This window comes from Prosopis cineraria, unplaced genomic scaffold (assembly GCF_029017545.1).
Source record: "Prosopis cineraria cultivar Desert tree isolate PC_DT_omini unplaced genomic scaffold, ASM2901754v1 PC10, whole genome shotgun sequence".
NCBI classification, from domain to species: domain Eukaryota; kingdom Viridiplantae; phylum Streptophyta; class Magnoliopsida; order Fabales; family Fabaceae; genus Prosopis; species Prosopis cineraria.
In genome coordinates, this window is record NW_026555341.1 from 28959859 (window position 1) to 28972393 (window position 12535).

The window sequence follows — 12535 nt, forward strand, 5'->3', positions numbered from 1 at the left end:
AGTCCACTCCCAATTTGTTGCTCTCATGAATTTTTATGTTTGAATGAATTATTCTTGAGTATGTGCATCCTTTAGTGCCTGTATGGTAAACATAATTATCATTTTTAAATTTTTGCCATGTGAGATTTTAAGAATCCCCATAGGCACTAAAAATGATCTCATATTATGTAAATCAATAAGATTTCACAGGTATAAAGATCCGACTTGTATATTAAAGATGGTTTCTAATAGCTCACCATTGAAATTAACTCTCTTTTTATAATTTAAATCAATAAAATATTTAACATTATCGTGTGAGATTTAAAGAATCTCGCAGATTTGAAATTAATTGCTTTATCGTGTAGGATAATAAATCCTCACAGATATCGTGATTCACAATTTATATGGTAAATAAATAAACAAATTTTGTTAAAAATAATAAACATTTCCTATACTATTAATTAATTTAAATTATAATCATATTGTCTAATTAGATCTTTTGTTCATGTGAGATTCTTGAAACTCCGTAGACCTTTTGGATAATTGTACTACTGTGAGAGTCAATAAGACTTCGCAAGTATAACGATTAAAATTTTTATATTTAAAAATATGCGTTATATAATTAAGCATTAAAATACATTTAAAGTGGATCTTATTTAATCCTTTTATTGTGAGAGACTTAGAATCTCCACAGATATTTAGGATAATCATATTACCGTATAAGTCAATAAGGCTTTGCAGGTATGATGATTAAAATTCTTTCAAAAACATACATACATATTTTAACAAACTATTACTAACACTTAAAAATATAAATGAATTAAATCGCTAAATTCTTTTATCATGTGAGATTTTGGAATCTCTGCAGATATTTAAAACAACTGCATTACCATATGAATCAATAAGGCTCTGCAGGTTTTGCAGTTAAAATTCTCAATCATAAAACATAAAAAAAGAAAAATAATTTTAAACACTTTCCTTCCTTTATTCTAAAAATTCAAAAATAGAGAAAATGATGGAAATTAAATTACCTTTTTGCAATTTAAAACACAAATATCAAAATTTCAAAAATTGTTTTATTTGTAGAATGGTGAATTATTTCTAATTAATTTCTATTCAAAAAATATTTTCACCAACAAACTTTTAAGCCCGAACTACGTGGACTTTGATCCCCATCACAGGGTACGTAGGCCTCAGAGTCAGATTCTGAGTCAAGTCCATCCTCCCTTGTAAATAAATAAACATTTCTCACCTAATTCCTATCATTTTTTTATCAAACACATAAATTTAAAAGGGATAATTAAAATAGTTATAAAACCATATTAAAAGAGCACAACAAACTTCAGGTAACCGTTCTGACGAATGGGTGTTGTGGGGTGCCTAACATCTTCCCCACACTCAACCGACTCCCGAACCTATTCTTTGATTTTGCAGACCACCCTTATCCTCCTTTTAATCGGTTTCCCGAGATTTACCTCAAAATCTTGGTGGCGACTCCTTGTTCGATCCGGTTCCCGCCGTGAAGGCCGGGACCTCCGCTCTCGCGCCGTCCGCGTCGCATTTTTTCGGGTGCGACACTCTTGTTCCATTGGCCTAATTTATGTGAAGAAAATAATAATGACATTCACATTACTCATATCCTGATTTTGGTATGATTTTATTTGACCTTTGTTGCTGTGACTAGTGTTTATCTAAAATTATTGACAGTGAGACTTGATCGTTTAAGATAAGGAAGATGGTGAATGTGTTAAGTCTTTTCAAGAAGGACTTTCTCAAGGAAAATGAAGATAAATATAAGAAAATGAGGTTGAAACATAGAATAAAATTTGAACTGAAGGCATGGGAAGAGTTGCCAGAGGCTGAAAAGGCCAAATATGTTTAGAAGGCTAGGCAATTAAAATTTAATAGACATGTTGGAAAAAATAAATACAAGATTTCTTTTCACACAAGGTGCTCTGTGAAGTAGTTTAGGGAGCTTGCAGAGTTCATGAAAGAGAACGAGAACCTAAGAACAAGGGTAGAGAACATCGAGTTTGGGGTGTTGCTTGATATCCAATAGAAAACACTCCCTCGAGACCTCTGTTACTAATTAATATCTTCATATGATCTACCTTCCCATCAATTTCGCATTAGAGGAAAGTCAAAAGAAATGAAAGCAGAAGATGTTCACATATTGATGGGATTACCCTTTGGTGGGGAGATAGATGATTAAGAGGAAGCATTCTTGAGGTTAAGGGAAAATATTATAAAATTCCATATAAGAAGATATTAGCATTAATTAAATCTGGAGCAGAGGATAAAAACTAATTTTTTATTTTTGTTGTCACATTACGAATACTTTTATGTTTGAGTGCTAGTGCTAATATTAGTGAACGAACGATTAAGGTAATGTATTACACCAAGAATGCACTGAAAGACTTCAATTGGTCAAGATACATATTAGATGACTTGTGTAATGAATTGGAAGAGTATTTGAAACAAATGAGGAAAAAGAAGGATAAGACTGCAAACATTGGAGAATGCTTGTACTTTCTAGTAGTATGTATAGATGAATCTATGGTATTCTTTTCACTGTAATGCATTCATACTAAATATAATATGATAATTATATATATGTTCTTGCAAATCTTTTTTTTTTTTAGTATTTCCCATTAGTCGAAATAAGTGACCATAATTTAAGAAATGCTATCCAATATTGGACCGATAGCAGAGCCAAAGAAAGACTATAAAAAGAGAGAGACAGCAATATTGGGTTGCTTTATGGTGCTTCTGCAAGAGAGCCCACTTTCACCGTCAGCAAGAAGAGACCGACAACTTCATATCTAAACCCAGTATTTATTTCTCACTGTTTTGGATAGAATAGCATTCAAAACAAGTTTTTTTCTATTTACATTTTATAAATGTATAGGAATTGAAGGACTTATTTTCAACATTGATGGGGGTTATTAAAGAAAACCACTAAAGATTAATTGCTTATGTCGAATCTGCATTCAGAAAGGAGCAAATGAAAAGGGAAGCATCGCAGAAATTAAAAGGGGAAGGAAAGTCAAGTGTTGAAGTTGAGGAAGAAGATGATCTGGTGTGATATGGTAGTGAAGATAAGCCAACCTCTGAGTTTGAAGAACAAGACAAGGCAGATTATGAGTCTAAAGAAGATGGAAAAGAAGAAGATAGAGGTGATGAAGAAGAAGAAGATGGAGGAGATGAAGAAGAAGAAGAAGAAGATAAAGGAGAAGACGAAAAAGGAGAAGATGATGAAAAGAAAGGTAAAGGTGATAAAGGAGGAGGAGGAGGAGGAGAACAAATTGATAATTTATCATCTCCAATTCATGTATCTTCTCAAGAAGAGTATGGAGAGGAAAAATCAGAGGAGGAAGTTAAGGAAGATGATGGTGAACGATGACTTAGGAGATCTACAAGGACAAAAATACCAACTATATATTTGGCATCCTTGGGTTCTATCTAAGCTGGTGAATAGGATGAAGAAGAAGGTTGATGAAAAGCAATAATTGTTCTCAATGGTATTACACATGTGTAAAAGGAAGGAAGTTGGTGAGTAAGTAGTCTTTATTGTCTAATTTTTCATTCATTTCCAACAATTTAAGAGAAGTTATTTATTATTCCTTGTTTCAGAATTTTGGTTGAAATGTATGATCAATATCTCACCCGTGATGAACTTTGATGTTTAGGAGGAATGCAGTGGATTGGTAACAAGGTGAAACAATATCTAAATTTGTTTTTTATAATTTACACATAGTAATGTACAAATAAGATAAACTCCTTGGTGGTTTTAGTTTATGACTATGCTATGCCATGCATTAATGGGTGATATCAAGGATTCAGGTCCAGTCCATAATCATATATCTGATGCTAACTTCATGGTTAGCTTCCAGTGAAATTAAATTTAAAATGTCCTATTTACTATGTTTTGTTTTTTATAATCTGTAGCATAATGTGTTCTTATTTGTAGTGCAAAACGATATCAAATCCCCTCCTTTGAAAGGCAGCAAAGAACAAGAGGGATATTCTGCTTGAATATGTAGGATATATATAACTGAATGCAATCTCATCCTTAGTCCAGCTCTTATGAACCATCAATAGATGTGTTTCATGCTAGAGTCAAAGACATTGAACTTCTATGTCCTCAACTTGTTAAAGGGGGATAGTGGTCTTGAACCAAGGAGAAAGAAAAGGAAAAAGGATAGAGCTTTAGATGTAAAAAGATTATTGGCGAATGCATGTGTATGGTCTATTAGTCAACTTTGATGGTGTGTCTTGTGTGCATGTTGTTTTGATAATATGAATTTGTTTCCTTTGCAGCGAAATAGGTTCTTTGACATCATTGAGTTGGTGAACCCAAATTTGATCAGAAAGAAACCAATATCTAATGTTATTTGGCCTCCGATACCCTAACAAAATAGTCTGTGCGTTCTTCACCTATTATTACAGCTTGTCTTGTTTATATAGTACCTTTATTTCCTTTAACCAATTGTGATTATTATTTATATGCTACATGTTTGTAGGAAAAATTGTGGAGTTCTCATCATGATGTGGTTGAAGACAGGGGATCCCACAGTGTCGCAGGACATTAGTGATGTACACTTGGATTTTATTTGATGCTATTATTTCTACTTTAGGGTTGTTCTTTGTTTGTGATTACTCTTTCTACTTGTGTGTTATTATTTCTTTAGTGTAGGAAGAAGTTACTAACTTCAAGACTGAGCTTTTGTAACAGTTGATTAATCATCCAAAAAATAAAAAAACGAAGGTGGCCTTGAAATTACTTGATGAAGAGAAGACAAGAAAGAAAAAGGGATAGCCACTTTAGTATATAAAGAGGGATGTTACTATTTGTCAATGACTGCTTAGTATAAAAAGGTGTATCCACTGTTTGAATATTTATTAATGTGTAATGACCTCTTGAATAGGGACTACCAATTGTGTAGTACTCAATAGAATTGATACTAATATTATATTTAACTTTCACTCACCTAACACAGCCATTTCCCCTAATATATATTGTGTTATGTGTTTGCATGGTTTTGAAAATGTCTGAAAATGTTTCTCATTTATTTTGATTCTGATTCTTGGGTGGCGGTTTTCTCATGGGATCAAATTGCTTGGCACCAACTAGAGCTGAATGTTTATTTTCTTATGAAAAAAGGATCACAAGGCTTTATGTTCTCTTAGCAATACTTTGATGCATTTGGCTGGAGCAGAATGCCTATAGTTGTAAGGCTGCTCTGTTGCCTTCAATCTTATATGATCAAATTTAATCATAATTTGTAATTGCCTACACCAATTAATATTGATGTTGCCTTTAAAGAATAAAGTTAATTTATAATTGATCAATTTAATCGTGTTAAATTGCAGTCGAATGAATTGTAATTATATATATATTATAGTTTTCACCTTTGATAAAAAAAAGGTAATTTTAGAACCAAAATAATCAAGTGATTATAAAGATACAACTTTTTACAATTTTAAAATTAAAAAAATTATTTCATGACAAGTTTAATCTATATGACTTATTATTTCTTGTAAGTTTGCTAGTTGACTCATTTTACTAGTGTAATAAAAAAGTAAAAAATTAAGTGTGTTTGGTTTTTTATTAGTAAGGAAAGTTTGGTACTTGGAAATCCACAAGTCCCCATTCACAACTTCGATTCCAATATTAACAAGTTTTATACCTATATTCACAACTATTTATTAGCCATTCGCAAGTCCTAGTGTGCAAGTCCAAACAAGCATCAAAGTTAGAAATTCGCTAGTCTCCATTCACAACTTTGGCTCCAAAATTAACAAATTTTGTCCTTATATTTGCAACTATTTATTAGCCATTCGCAAGTCCTGGTGTGCAAGTCTAGACAAGCATTAGAGTTAGAAATTTGCATGTTCCCATTCACAACTTTAGTTTCAATATTAACAAGTTTTGTGCCTATATTTGCAACTATTTATTAGCCATTCGTAAGTCCTGGTGCGCAAGTCCAGACAAGCATTAGAGTTAGAAATTCGCAAGTCCACATTCACAACTTTGGTTCCAATATTAACAAGTTCTGTCCCTATATTTACAATAATTTATTAGCCATTCACAAGTCCTAGTGTGTAAGTCTAGACAAGTATTAGAGATGAAAATTTGCAAGTCTCCATTCACAACTTTGGTTCCAATATTTGCAACTATGAAACAAGGAATTGCAATTTATCAGCACCCTCTGTAAATTAACTGAATCAACAAGAAATGAAATGCCCCTCTATTCTGACAAATAACAACTTTCATCAATTTAAATGACAAGGAAACCTTCAAAAGTGATATAAATGACTTTAAGGTTTCATTGTCAGTTACATGATCCACAACTTGCATCAAAATACCTTGCAATACTTTTGACAAAAATATATAAAGAGTTGAATCTTCTATACATAAAAAGTTTCAACATTATCATATTCACAATCCAAGAAAATAATAGTTATCTCTGCATACTGTACAAGATAAAGGACAGCTAAATTCACAAAATATATGCAAAAAGGGTGTCATATCTACATCATATCCTAGCTTGGATTAGGATTCCTACAAGTCTTATGTGTATGACCTGGTTGATGGCATAGTGAACAGTGATAAATCTTCTTGTTCTAAAATTATGACTCCTTCTTAGAAGTTCATAGCCTCCTAGGAGGACGATTGGTCCTTAAAGGTTAGAGGAAGACTTGGCCCCTAATATTTAGAATGTTGTAGTCATTTGGATGAGGCATATCTATTGTAACAACAAGAATCATGCTACAATATATCTTCTCTTGTGCATGGTGATTTTGTAACAATCTTCTACATAACTATACACATTGCCATATGTTAGCTTGATGGCAGAGCAAGCGTGTGGACAAGGAATCCCTGACATTTGCCATGCTGCACAGCTGCATTCACGTAAGCTAAGATTAACACGCAAGTCCCCATATGCAGTATGTACACAAAACCTATTTCCTTCATAATGCTCTGCAAATATTTGTTCAGTTTAGCCACATGGTCTCTTAGTTTTGCCTTAATTTTTAGACCAACATCATTTCTCCAAGTAGAGAGAGCCATTTTGGATGCATGCATTTTGCATGCTACCTTTTCTCTTTGCTCATGGATCAATTGTGCAACACCATGCCTTCTCTCAGTGACCATGCATGAATTAAATGACTCTACAAGATTTACAGTTATATTTTCCCATCATTTATATGAAAACTTAAATAAAGACCACCTATCAATGTCTCCATGATTTTTAAGCCATTGAGCCAATTCTGGACTAAAATTTCTCATGTTTCCCATTGCTTTATTAAAGTCATCCTCAAGCCTTGCATATGTGATGCCATCAAGCAAGTTTAATACATCATCCTCGCCCTGCCTACTGGTCCTTCTCTTACCTTTATTAATTTTCAAAAATTTTACACTAAAATTCTCTTTAATGTGACAGTAACAAAATGCATATTGCTCGCATCCAAAGATAGCTTGAACAACACCTATTATGGCATTGTGCCGATCTGACACTATTGTGAGTTGCATTGAGCCTATTATTTCTTTCCCATGTACAGGAACTAAGTCCAATCTTCAAGTGTCTCCCCTTTCAAAATGGCATAAGCAAAGGCAAACAACTCATTATCAGTGTTATAAGCAGATGCTGATAGCAAAGTCCCCTTATAAGGGCCACTTAGATAATTACCATCTATGTATAATATGTGTTTTGCATCATGCATAAACCCTTCTATACAACAGCCATAAGCTATAAAGACACGCTCAAACTTGTTACTGTAAATTGCCACCCACTTAGCAATTGTTTTTGGGTCCATTTCTACTAATCGGTCATAAATCTATAGAATTAACATATAAGATTTCTACCATGGATCTCTTCCAACACCTTCCCTTGGCTCTATATGCTTGTTGGTAAGTCAGATTAACACTATATTCTATTTGCAACTCTCTCCTAATGTTATTAGGACATTTGTCTACATAAGACCTCACATCCTCAATTACAACACATGATGTTAGATTTGAACTTCCCTTACGAGTAACAATCAGGCTGTCTTATACATAATGTATGTGCTCATTTTTAAACATCTTCACATGTAGAAATGAAATTTCATTTCCTACTACCTATGCTATGATCTTCCAAAGGCAGCCTTCAATGTCACTTATTACTCTCATCTTCTTTGTACTATTGTTCTTATATTTGTATGGAAACATATGGGCAATACTATATTTATACAATGCTTTTCTAAAGGCTTCACAATGGGGAAAGGTCTGCCCTACACTTGACAACTAATCCCTCCACTTAGAAGAATTAAGCTCTGGCATCGGTGTAGGTGCACTTGCTGCTCCACATAATAATGTTAGAAGTTCTCTACAAGTTTAGTAGGTTACACATTCTACCTTACTTTCAAAGGCTACACATTTGAAATCATGATCTTCTATAGGAGGAGAATGAGAGTTTGGATCTAAAAGTGATAAGAATTGCTCAATCCTGCATTCACAATCCATCTAACTTCATGGCTCATTTACACTTGCATTAACAATCATAACTTCAATTACTAAAATAACAACTATGCTATAGTAAATGACAACTTTCTTTAGAGGAATTAAACATAGTAACTTACATTGGTGCTTCCTCAATGTTGTTTCTCTACTGCTATTTCCTTTACAACCTATGTATACATGACTGCTTCCAACATTATGCTCTAATAGGGTAGCAATTTCACCATCATCAACAAAGTCTATAAGGGTCATTTCATCATATCTCACAGTATATTTCATGTCACTCAAATTAGTGTCAATGCTAAAAATAAGATGATATCATTATTCTAAATTCTTCAAGTGTCATCCCTTCTCTTATCATTTTCACCCTCACACTCCCCCCATCATATTGTATTTTACCTTTCATATTTTTTACAAAATGTCCCTCTATGTGAAAATAACAAAATAATTCCTTTCCAAAACTAGAAGAAGAAGCCATTTCTCATGTCAACCTGAAATAATGAAATAGTCATTCATCAACATGTCTATTTTTTAAAAATTATGATCACATATATGTTATATTTTATCCAATAACAACTATTGTTCTTATATTCATAACTTTATATTTGTTATTTACAACTTTTAGTTTTTGCATTTACAACACAACTGAAAATGATATATCATTTATTATCATTTATCATCTATCATTTATCCATGCTGAGTAAGCATCAATACCCACATTTTTTGGCTTCAAGCATGAAGAGAAAATGAAGACCTCAATCATTTACGCACAATACGCCATATCAACTTCAGCTATCACATATGAGAGGAGAAAATTTCAAGGAGAAGAGGAAATTTACTCACGTACAGCACACGCAACAAAGGAAGAATGCATGCTAATATATACCCATGTGCAGCACCCAATCAAAACAAACAACTCGTGCACAGAAAATAAAAAAAAAGGAACGCCAACACAAGAACAAGAAGGAGAAGGAAAAGGAGAAGGACACGGAGAAGCAGAGGGAGAGGGAGACAAACCAATACCATGAAGCCGAGAAGATGAAAACCTGAACAATATGAATCAGAGCCTAAACACGTAGGAATTCTTCTTCAATGAGGATTGGGATTTTTATTTACTTTTAGGGAAATTTGGTAATTTCATTTGATTTTCTAATAACAAAAGGATTCCAAGGAACCTAAGGGGAATTATATCATTTCATGAAACCAATCTGTCAATTAGCTATTTTAAATGAATTTTTCTATCATTTTTCCTTATTTATATCCATATTTTTTATCCATATTTTTTAAAATATGTGGGAATTTTATCCATATTTTTTAAGAATATGGTGGAGTATTATTCATATCTATCTTTATATCATTTTTCTTAATGACTAGTTATATAGGATATAAGGAAGTAATAAATTATAAATAAAAATATATAATTGACATTAATGCTTAATGAAAAAAATAATGACTGGTTATAAAAGATATAAGTAAACCTTTTTTAGGCCTAAGGCGACTGCCTTATTTGTCTAAAGGCACACACGGCCCTGACTCATTCTAACCGATCAAATTATTAGGTTAAATATTTTTTTGAATAAAACATGATACAATATTCCATTAATTCTTTTCATCATTCACCGCCTCCTTACAAAAAAGTAGGCTTGATCAAAGGCATAAAAATTACCTACCATATCATATGTATTCTTGGCAAGATTTTGGGCAAAAAAGTTGGCCTTTCTAAATATATTTCTTCTGTTAAAAAATATAAAGTATTTTTTAAAGAGTTAGATATTAAAAAATATAAGACATTTTTAGTATTTTAAGATTAAATTATTGCCTTTTTTTAAAGTATCCCTAATAAATAAACCACTTTATATTTATTTTAAAATAAAATACTCTATTAAATAGGGGTAAATATAGAAAGATAGTGTTAATTTAAAAATAAATAACTATTTTATTAATACTGAAATTCGATTAAAAATATTTTATATTTTTTTAAAGGAGGGAGTAAAATTAAAAAACATTAGACTAATGTTGTTTGGGGAGTTCCTTGCATGCCCAATATATAATACATCTGAAAGACTGTTGGCTTACATCAGCTCTAATGATCAAGTTGATGGCCTCAGATCAGCGCAATCTATAAATATATTAATTCTTTGAAGGCCTAGATTACAACCAAAATCAAAACACTGTACAATAATTTTAGTAATGGCTGGAGGAAATTGACCAACATTGGAATTAAATTGACCAACATTTTTACGTCACCTTACTTGGCCTCGCGATTCTGCAGTTTGCTTTTTCTTGTGGCAAGTTGCTAGAAATATAAAATAGGTCACGTGACCCAAAAGATAGAAAGACTGAAAGAGAGGTAAAATATTGCCCCACTTTATTATTTTCACAAAAGTGCCGGCCGTGTTGATCACATGAACAATTCATCATTAATTTATATAGATAAACAATATGTAGATTCCTTGACCAATACTTGTTAGTCCTCATTAGATTAAAATTTTAATTATGGTTAGGTATGAGTCATCAAGCATAAATGAACAATAAGAATTAAATTATTCATGAAACGTTCTGTTGTTTTGCATTGAGAATTAAAATAAGCTAAATCGATGGTTATAAATGTCATTTGCTTCAATCATCGCCGTGTTCACAGGACTTGCTTGTGGAGAGAAATTAAAGGGCAGGGCCAAATCACAGGCTTAACTGGTTTGGTTCTCTCTTCTATGAGACTTCATTTATCCATATAAATGGTTTCTTTGATGATAACATTTTCGTTGTTGTGGCCAGAAATTAAATTTTCCTTAGTGAGATATGCATGGCACATGATATGAAAAGAATATTTTACTATTTTTCAACATTATTTAAGGAGAAATCATAAATAAATAAACATTTATATTTTAAAACAAGAAAAATATGTACCACTAATAATATACAAAACATGGATAAAACTTTTATAAAGTTCCTATTAACTTACAAAGTACGCCATACAAGCTGCTACCTATTTTTTCTTAATATGACATGAGACCTTCTATTAGTAAATTAACTGAAAAATAGCAATAGTAGACTCTGTGGAAAAAAAGTAAAAGGTCAGAGAGATTAATTTTAAACTTTTAAAGGTATAGAGTTTTGTATAACTGTTTCAAAGTTTAGAAAAGTTTTGTATATTTTTAGCCTTTAAATTTTTTTTCAGTCCAGATGCCAAGTAAAATTTAATTTCTGACTGTGATCTGAGAGGAATTTTTTTAAACTTCTAACTATGCATCTGCTTGAATGCCAATGTACACACACATGAGACCTACTAACTTAAATTAGTGTCCTTCTATGATGTGAGAACGACAAGGCACATGCGGTTAGATTTTTTTTTTTAATATTTAAGAAGGAAAATGATCCCAAATCAAATTTAAGACACTAGTTATCTCCTAGTGAATACTTTGTGGACAAAAATGATATTATTAATTTTTGACTTGGCATCCACTTAAATGCCACATAGAGTGTCATGTATACCTTTTTGGTAAATTTGGTTAACTGTGTTAACATTATAAAAAAAAAGGTCATATTGTAGCTGTTTGAATTTGGTAGTAGCAAACTGCTACTATATTACTTGCTACGCTTCATTTAGTAGCAGTATGCCAAGCTGCTACAAATGTTGATAGTAGTGATTTAAACTACTACTAAATCAACTTAGGAGCTAGTACTAAATACTTTTTTTTTTCCTGGTAATGCAATGATAGGGTAGAAATGTGTATTTTTAAATGTTTTGAGAGCGTTTTGAACCAAAATAGAGTTTAGGACACCTACAGACTCTAAGCAAATAATTCTAGATTAAAAATGATCCTTAACCCTCTAAAATATTGACCCAGATTATTATTTTACTAAAATTCATGTCTTGAGGCGAACAAATCATCGTTTATAGATAAATAATATGCAGATTCCTTGACCCATGCTTGTCAGTCCTCATTAAAATTTTAATAATGGTTAGGTATAGGTCATGAAGTATAAATAAACAATAAGAATAAAATTATTCACGAAACGTTCTGTTGTTGCATTATTGTGAATCAAAATAAA